This window comes from Oculina patagonica, chromosome 12 (assembly GCF_052425735.1).
Source record: "Oculina patagonica isolate OP01 chromosome 12, crgOcupat, whole genome shotgun sequence".
Taxonomy (NCBI): domain Eukaryota; kingdom Metazoa; phylum Cnidaria; class Anthozoa; order Scleractinia; family Oculinidae; genus Oculina; species Oculina patagonica.
The window spans coordinates 293932-303713 of record NC_135769.1 but is presented as its reverse complement, the minus strand read 5'-3'; the positions used below and the strand labels follow the sequence as shown (position 1 = coordinate 303713).

The window sequence follows — 9782 nt, the reverse complement described above, 5'->3', positions numbered from 1 at the left end:
TTTTGCGACCAGAAACACCTTGGTAGATTTTTATTTGCCCTGGTGAGGATTGTATGGAATCCCAAGATTTTCCAGGACCCGTTATAGAGGCGTGTCTCGATCTAAAATTGTACGCGACATGTTCCGTGTGAATGTACTGCTACTGACTCGAGTCGTCTCCGCCCAGTCTTTGCGCTTCTCGGGAAACGCGCAAAGTCTGGGCGGACGTGGCGGCTTGGCATGCATGAGTGACTCAACATTTAACTACCTTGTGTTCACTATGATCGAGATAAACGTACATTTCACAAAACACTTATAAAAATAACATTGAAACAAAAATAAAATGGGCGTACCGATATTTTTTTCTTTTTCGACAGATAATGTTTTGAAGCTAGCGTTTGAAACAACGCTAGCTTTAAAGTGGCTTGTAATGGATTAAACACTCCCACTTTCGACATTTTATTTCAGCTACACCGATAATGACGAGGAATAAAGTGGGTACCAGTGGAGTTTTGGAACAATCTGAGAAAATTCTTAAAGTCAGCTATAATGGAAAATAATACCATCTAGGAAGAGTGATAATATACCTAAGTATGGTGGCCTAGGACTGCCATAGCAAAACACCCATTGTTTTGACAATTTTATTGTAAATCTATGTTTTATTTTCCTTTTTTGGGTTTTATTTGTTTTGTTTTTGAAATGTGTTTTTGTTTTTTAATCAAAGTAAGATTTTATCAAAATTATTTTCAATCAAAAGTAGATTATTTTAGGAACTAAGTGAAAACAAAATGATTTCAAAAATGAAAATAATCTTGAGCGAAACCAAAATTAATTTGCTGTAAAAGCGTTGTAAAAAAACAATTACAAACGGAATTAAAAGAAAATCAAACTAAAAGCAAAATTGTCCATGGCCTATCGCTGCCATAGACCAGAATTCCTTTCGGGTGAAATATTGCTCCTATTCAAGATGGCGACTGCTCGCATCAGAAACAACGATTGGCAAGAAGACGAGAAGTTAAAGACACGTTAGGTCGTTATGTGAAGCAAAACTTTCGTCGAATTAAAGCCTTAGACTTTGTTTCAAGGGATGCGTGGAGTTTAAGGACGCTAGACAGAACGCTGGAGTACTTTGGCATCAAATACCCCGTCAAATACACGGTTCGAACCGTTCAGGTCGACGAGGTCGAAGAGGCAGTAGAGAAAGAAATAGGGAGTAAGAATCGTACTGATTCAGGGCTTAGCCAATTAGAAACGCGAACGATGGAATTTCACTAGTGAAAAAACATCGTTCGTCCCTGCAATCAACAACGCGAACGATAAAATTTCACTAGTGATGAATGAACGTACAGGGTTGCACGGCAGCCGTTGCACACAAATCGCGGGCTTTGAAAAATTAAAACAGAAGAAAGGTTTGCTTCTAACTTGTGCTTTATTAAAGAGTTCACTTCCCGTAAGAAAGCAAAAATCGCTCTTTACAAAACTCAACAAGCTGTTAACTCTACTCAGGAAGACTTAGGAAGGCGAAGAAAATCGAAGTTAACTCTGCTGTGGAACTCAATAATTATTACCTCGGTGAATTTAAAATCTCTAAGCTTCCGAGGTTGCGCAGGGAACTGGGGCGAGTTTCAAATTTTAAGTAATCGATAAATTGATACCACCACATGAAAGATTACGGTGAGATTGGTTATTTGACCAAGTTTGATGTTTTCAGGATGAACAGAAACGAAGTTATGGACCTTGAAACATGGTTCAAAATCCATACAAACGTCTCTAATTGTGAGCCAAACCATGTAAACTCTTAAAATTTTTATCCGTTTTGTGACAGCTGTAAAATCCTGCCCAAGACCCATTATGTGAAAGAAACTAAGATGAAAATCACTATTTTTTCCCATTTTAAAGAGTATCACAAAAATCATAAAAAATTTAAGAGTTTATATGGTTTTGGGGGACGCTGTCTCAAAGTAAGAGACGTTTGTATGGATTTTTAACCATGTTTCAAGGCCCACAACTTCACCTCTGTTCATCCTAAAACCATCAAAATTGGTCCAATGACCAGGCATAACTAATCAATGACATCAATGACATCAATGAAATCAATGAGTAATCAATGAGTAATCGATGGGTAATCAGTTGATTAGTCATTGATTATTGGCGATGATCAATGAGTAATCGATGACTAATCGAAAGGCCACAAAATTTTGGGCCATCGATTAGTCATCGATTGCATCGATCAGTCATCGATTGCATCGATTAGTCATTGATTGCATTAATTACTCATTGATACAGTCTCGTGGTTGCAAACCGGAACTTGTAAAAGTATAACACGCTATAACAATCTAACAATATCATGGTAACACGTGAAAAAAGTACAGAAAGTAAAAGTGCTTGCAGCTGTTCCGGTGCGTAATGTAAGTGCTTATGACGGCTGTCTCCCTAAGCCGAAGCAGTTTTACTTTGCTGACAAACATCCACGGACCCAAATCTATAACCACGTAGTCGATTCTTGTCTTCGTACTTGTTAGTTTCATTTCCAGACTCAGTGGTTGGTTTTCCTGTTCAATTGTTTTGTTATTAAATAAAAAGTTGGGTAAAGTGAAATATTGAAATATCAAATTCACGTCTTGGTATGCCGGAAGGTTATTTGACCTTTTGTGAGGGCGTAATTTCGACAACAAGAATGCCAGTTATAAAGCAAAATATGACTAACATAGAGAAAAAAATCACAAAAAATGGTACAAGAAAGCAAGGAATGTGTCTTTTGTGTGCAGTATGATAGTTGATGAGTAATCGATGGGTCATCGATGAGTAATCAATTACATCAATAGGTAATCAATTACATCAATGAGTAATCGATGTCATCGATGAGTAATCGATAGGCCACAAAATTTTTGGGCTTCGATTACTCATCGATTACTCATTGATCATCGCCAATAATCAATGACTAATCAACTGATTACCCATCGATTACTCATTGATTACCAATTGATGTCATTGATCATCGATTAGTTATGCCTGGCAATGACCAATCTCACCGTGACCTTTCGTGTGGTGGTGGCAGATTATAGATTATTAAAAATTTGAAACTCGCCCCAGTTCCCTGCGCAACCTCGGAAAGGCCAATATGGCAACTATTCTCACTGGGAGCCCTCAAGCACAAACGCCCCTAATTCCTTTGGGATATCTCTTGTTTACTTCCCTGCTTCTGTATATTCTCTAGGGAGTCTACTGTGCATAATTTTGGCTAGTTCGGTATAAATAGGCCTGTTTTATCATGTTTTGCCCTCTCTTCGTTTAAACGGAAGCCAGACATCAGATCGTCGTCCCACCCTCCTCCCCGCAGCGATGGCTTACCTTTGTGTTTTAGCTCCCGCTCCTTTCCGCCTCCGGGCTCGCCTCTTCCCATTGCTGGCTTGCAACTGACGTCACGGCGGCCATGTTGGGGGACAGGAACAATGCGTTTCCCTCCACTGGGAATTTACCTTTTTTATCATGCAAATGTTGCGAAAATTTATTTTATTGTTTTGACCCCCAACATGGCCGCTTTGTCACGTGGTTGCAAGCCAGCAATATCTTATCGCTACCGGGGCGTTGGGGTGGGCTCCCGTGGGAATTTATTACGATTTATAACGTGCTTTCACTTTATTTTTTTGACCGGGGAATTCCTGAATAGATTTTGTCACTCGGAAGTGCGTAATGAATTGTGCACTTGCAAGCAGGACAATTCCTGAAAGAGATCTTTAAGGTTGCTCTCTTGATAATAGTTATGAACTGAGGTTGTCGCTTTTATGATCGATTATTATTAAGGACCTCCCTTTCCCCGCTCTGGGTCTCTTTCCTCTCACATTTGTTTTCTCCCATTCGAACAATCTGATAATTATAAACTGCTCTCGCACACTGTAAATCACCGGAAAAAAAAACAGGAAATCAAACTTAATAATGCAAAAATATTTATGTATTTTTTTTACTTATATACACAGCTATAAATACCGATTTTCGGAAGCATAAAATCCTGTATTTACAAAAGCATTTTTTGAAAAAATTTAAAAGCAATTATCTTTGCGACCTGTGACCACCCATGAAGATGGTAAACCGGTGATCTGAGAGCCTGGAACAAGTCATATAGTAATTTTAAATCAAAGCATCTAGTTAGCTTTCTTGATGTTTTTTTATCAACAGAATCCAAGCAGTCGATGCAAGCAAATTGGATAATCAGCTACACTCAAAATTGAGACCACATACCATGCAGGAGGAACATGAAAACTTCGCTCTTGAAATGTCGGCGTTCGAGGTATTATGCACTACGAAAAACAGTCACGTGTAGTTACAACAAGGGTATGGGTATACAGAGACCTTCTATATGTTCTACGTAGCTTGCAGTCTCAACTAAATTTTCTTTCTTCTTCTTCTCAATAGGAAAATTGGCAATCAGAGGAAGGAAATCCTGTGCGATTTTGCAGTGAGAGAGATTTAATCCCCGCCTTGTCGTTAAGTAAGCGCATATATCAGTTTTAAGGTGACTAAAAGGCATAATTATTATTTTTGTGACTTTAAGCATAATAATTTGTGACTTTTTAGCATAATAATCGTTTTTCTAGATTTTAATCCTGGGTGTAACAATTAGTGTGGGTGAGTTAAAGCATTTTTACATTTTAATTTTTTACTCAAAAGATATTGTAATTAAGCTATTTTTAAATTTTTAATTATTTTTATTATTTTTTACTAGTTCCCATTGTTTGTATAATGTATTTTAATTATTGTGATGGGCTTTTTACACGAGTCTCCGGCTCGGATAGAGAGGGCAACCTCATCCCGCGCCACGACATTAATAAATTGATTGATTGATTGATAGATTGATTGTTTGATTGATTGATTGATTGATAGATAGATAGATAGATAGATTGATTGATTGATTGATTGATTGATTGATTGATTGATTGATTTAGGTGCTGACACAAGAAGGGACAAGTTGCAGAGGCATGCCACTGTAGCACTTTTGCGTTTATGCTGCACATTGTGGATACGATATAGTTATTGAACTGAACAATTCAATTCTTGTTTGCAGTGGATCCCGGAGTTGGTACGTGTGGTCTGATAGTGATACAAGCCAAAGTAATCAAGCTAATAAACAAGTAAGCCGTGCAAAATCATGACAACCCTTCACGAGAACGAAAAGAGATAATCGTTTCGTTTCGTTTGGAGGCAGGTCTGTAATAATTATAAATGAAAACAAGGAAAAAAGGAAAGAAAAACTAAGCATGTTCTGCGGTACTTACGGCCACCAGACTAAATCCAGTGTTACTCTTAGTCTTTAGAATTTTTAAGGTTTTTGAATGCCTGGTTGAAAAAAAAATGCCCTTAGTTGTTATTCCACTATGACTCTGATTCATTACTACAGTGATAACTATCACGGTTTGAACAGAGCAAAAAATTGAGTGCGCGCGCGTGGAAGAGAGTTACACCGGGCAAAGAAGAATAACCGAACTTTGGACCGAAAAAATTCCTAAAACACAAGGAAAATAAAGCAGTCGAATAATAAATTCCTTATTGGACTGACTCGATGGTTTTACAGATAATACGCGCGGACATTTTACTCGTTCTTCGCACGTTAATATTCCTGGACTACCTCGCCCATTTGGGAATTTACTGCGTAACTCGTAAACTATCTGCGCGAATTATTTGTCAAAACATCGAATAAGGTGTTTGAAGCAAACCGAATGCTCTTAGCTTACCCATTTGAATATTTTAAATTAACCGAAACAAAGCAGAAAATTAAAAGAATATTCAGTGACATGCACCTTTTTTCTTTATTTCAGCCGGAGGAAAATACTGATCAACACCCACTGGATATCAGAACCGCGGAACATAACTTGATTGCCTACCCTTCGTTAGTGGGACAGTTTACAGGAACAGTATACTTTATATCAACTTGACGTGGCTCAGTGTAGGTTATGAGGTCTTATGAGCTAATAAACAAAACACTGGATATTCCATGGTTTGGTTTCCTGTGGAATTTAGTATGTAGCATTCGTTGTATATATTCTTGCAACTGTGGTGTGCTGTAGTTTGACATTTCCACAGCGCGAGCCAAATGAAAATGCTGGTTACTTGATGGCTGTCAACGGAAATTTTCGACAATTTGCCGAATATTGCGACAATTTCCGAAGATTACTCAAAAATCAATACAACGTTTCCGATCATTTTCCGGAAATCGCCCAATGGCTCTGACTGTTCAGGACACTGAACGACGTTTGGGAACATTTCTAAAGCTTTCCAAAAATTTGGCAAAACCATGGAATAACCACAATAGGTTTTTGTTTTAATGAAAACATGTTTAAAACGTAGTTAACGTAAGAGCTTCGTCGTCGAGAGTTTACGTCTGACGAAAACATAAAGCTAAACAATAATTTTAAGTCTATTATTGCCGAACAATAGACGGATCGAAACTGACCAATTACTGTCTACAAACTTTACACGAGGTAACATCACGGCTGAACTGACCAATCAACTTCAACGGACCAGACTTATAACATCATCGACTGACAACAACTTTTCACTTGACTCTGAAGATGACTTCCGCTCAGGTTGTCGAAACGTCAGTCACCAACAACAGTTCTTCTCAGAACTACTCTCACCCGGACGATCACACTATACGACCTACCCTTTTAAAATTTTTTAATCCCTTTTTTTATTCAATTTAAAAACTAAAACAAATTTTTTTAACCAACTAATGAAAAAAAGCACACAAAAAAAAAAAGTAATTCAGACCGCTTAAAATGGCCAATAAAATGAACAGATAATATTTTAGGAAAATACAGTAGTCACTTTTGTCAGGATAATAAAGATAAAGACTACTGAAACTTTTGTACTAAAAACTGTACGGTTACCTTCTCCACAATTTGATAGCTTAGTAAATGTTTATTGTAATAATAAAGCAGATTTACTGCAGAAAAGAAAGTTTATTTTTATTTTGTTTTCTCGCGACTCCGTCATCGACTAAATACGTTACTTCTTTCATCACTTTTCCTAGATGTTTCCTTCCCAAAAGCTTAGTCCCCCCCTTTCCTCCCCCCCCCCCCCCCCTCACTTCAGCTTTATGAATGCAATTGTTTATGTTTTTATAAAGCAACCTTGCACAAGCGATGCAGGGCACTCAAGCTCGAGGCCATAAACGCTTCACTAAACAAGACTGTTATAAAGTCGAGTCGAATTTCTTTGTCTTGCAGTGGATTTTAAATTCCTAAGTCACCAATTGAACAGTTTAGACAGTCGTTTGCCTTTTCTTAGTGCAATAACAGATTCGCTTCTACCAAAACAACTTGTTTCCATTATTCCAAAGCTATTAATTCTTGCTACCGTACCCCTTCGGTACGTTAATTCCAAGCATTTGGTGATATATACAGACATTTATTTCCCTTGTATATGTTAATTCTATTAATTCTCATAATCCGTCTTCTCGACAGCGAAAAGACACAAGGGGGACAAATTTCATTTCGACTTTCTGAGGAAAGGTAAAAGAGAGATAATCGAGAGATTCAACAGTACATAGGCATCAGTACAATCAGGAAAATACAGATAAATTGAGCTTTAACAATCATTGATTGTTCTCGAATGTACCCTCAGATCCACAAATTCCTATGGATCGTATTGTTTAAAGGGACATTATAAATAACTAAATTTTGAAACCTCTCTCTGGCAGAGCTATTTACGGAAGGGTCATTGCCTTGGCAACCATGAATTGCTTGCTTGTTCAAGTGATTGACATTACTGACAGAAATCGTGTCTTCTATTAAAAGAAGCAAACAGATTTTAAAGAGAATAGTAAGAAGTGAACGGTTCATTAAGTACTGGCGCTGTGAGCGAAACAGGTCCGGGCACATTTAGTCATATGACGCACTAAATACCAGACTTGATTAAATGCACTTTCGTTTTCACCCACACAGTTAAATCTGCAACTGACTCTCTTTAAACTTCAAAGGCTAAATTCGCTTTGCGGTAAACAAAAGCTGAATAACAGCGTTGAAGACAAGGGACAAAGTGTGATTATTTTACGCATGATGTCATTACCGCGGACAATGTAAGTGACTGGGAAATTTCCCGCGTACGCAGCAAATTTAACGAACATATCACCACAGCTTTTGGCAGAAGTATCGATTGTACACTGATGGCGACCAACCGCGGAAATAACACAGCGACAGATTTTCTGCCTAGCCTAATCGTAAGTTCCTTTCAACAGCAACGACGAGAGATTACATGAGATTGCGTGACTGTAAGTACTTGGCTGAAGCCAAGTGTAACATGGATTGTTCAAGATACCGCGTTTTGTTTCAAAAGCTAGGATCGTTGCGTGAAACAGAATCAACAGTCCACCAACGACAAGACAACAAAATAGGAAGACAAGACCCTTCTGGAGAAGAAAAGACCAGTGACACAAATGTGCGGAAATAGATGTTTGAACCGCAAAGAAGAAGCATTTGAAGAAGTCGAGGATGTTAAGAGCAACTGTCCTGGCAGTCGTTGATACGCCATGTACATTTCAGTGAATCAAGTCAAAAGATAATCTTTATAACGAAGATAACGCAACATTTTAAAGACAGTAGCCATGATGGCCATTAAGTCCTTGTTGGCGTGCGGTTTTTCCCGCGCGTTTTTTCGCGCGCGTTGTCGAACGCTACTTTATATGCCAGCTGATGAAGGCCAATCAAAGACCAAGGACCAAAAGGATCAAGAATCGTGATGTTTCTATAAGAAGAAAGAATCCCAACTGGAAGGCGACAGGTGTGTATTTCAGTCTTCTAAAGCGTGAAGCACGGTAAGATCCAATTTTTCTGTTTGTTGCATGCTGTAAACGCTATAAAGCGTTAGATTTCGTTTCCAAATTAAGGCTGCTAAAAACAATTAGACACGTGGTACGACTGTACATCACACTAACGTTCCTCGGCAGAGACTTGTCTTCTCCGTTCTCAGTTCCCGTGAAGTGAGTATTGTAGCATATCTTGTAGATATAAACCGGTTAGAAAGCACCGGATGATCTATTATTAAACAAAACTGTGAAATGCCTCGTGTTGTTAGCTGAGATAGGCGTATTGAGTTCGAGCTTCAGCGGGTTATCCTCTCTCACTAGATCTGTTTCTACGCAAACGTGTGGTTGCCGAACACTGAAAACATTTATTTTTGCAAATTGTATTTAAACTGAAAGGGATTTCGTGATTTCTAGTCCGTTTCACGCCTTATTTTCTTGTATCTTCTCTAGGTTTTGTTCGCTAGCAATAACCAGATCGAACAGGACCCAACATTCAGGAAATGCATTGTAAGTGAGTACATGTACAGAGAAACCATATTATTACTAGTGTTAAGAAATACCGTGATTGTTTTATTGCGATTTTATAACACAGTTTCCTATTCTCTACCCTAGAGTCTTCAGGTAATTTAAGTGGTAGTAAATGTGGTTTAACATTTTCCTTCTTGAAACATTAGATAAACACTCTTCGCGTTTTCCACGCAAGAACGCTGGAGTGCATTTTGTATTTACGAGCTTGAATACAATTTTGTTTTTACAGCTTTTCGTACAACTGTTTTCATACAATTGTTTTTACAGCTTTAGCTTGTTGGTGTTACTGTCTTCATTGAATCCTTCAAGCATACAAGTAGCAAGAAATACAATCAGGCATTAACACTAAGAGGAGCTCTCCCATTCGAAATTGTTCCGGTGTATTATCGTTGACTTCAAGACCTAACAATAAATCGAAAAAAAAAACAAGAAATGTATTTTTACAACCGCAGCAAACAGGTCAAGTAAACGTGTA

At 38.0% G+C, this 9782-nt stretch overlaps 2 long non-coding RNA genes across 2 annotated transcripts in view; one reads left to right on the top strand and one right to left on the bottom strand.

Moving 5' to 3' along the window:
- Positions 1-287: 287 nt before the first annotated feature.
- On the top strand, positions 288-6857 carry LOC144631477 (uncharacterized). Its single transcript, XR_013566741.1, has 5 exons — positions 288-473; positions 4156-4267; positions 4393-4468; positions 5042-5108; positions 5793-6857. It is a non-coding gene; the product is annotated as an uncharacterized LOC144631477 (long non-coding RNA).
- A 2758-nt stretch (positions 6858-9615) lies between these two features.
- LOC144631483 (uncharacterized) overlaps positions 9616-9782 on the bottom strand; it is a 51485-nt gene continuing 51318 nt past the window's right edge. Inside the window, exon 9 of the long non-coding RNA XR_013566753.1 lies at positions 9616-9709. This is a non-coding gene — a long non-coding RNA (uncharacterized LOC144631483). The remainder of the gene's footprint in view (positions 9710-9782) is intronic.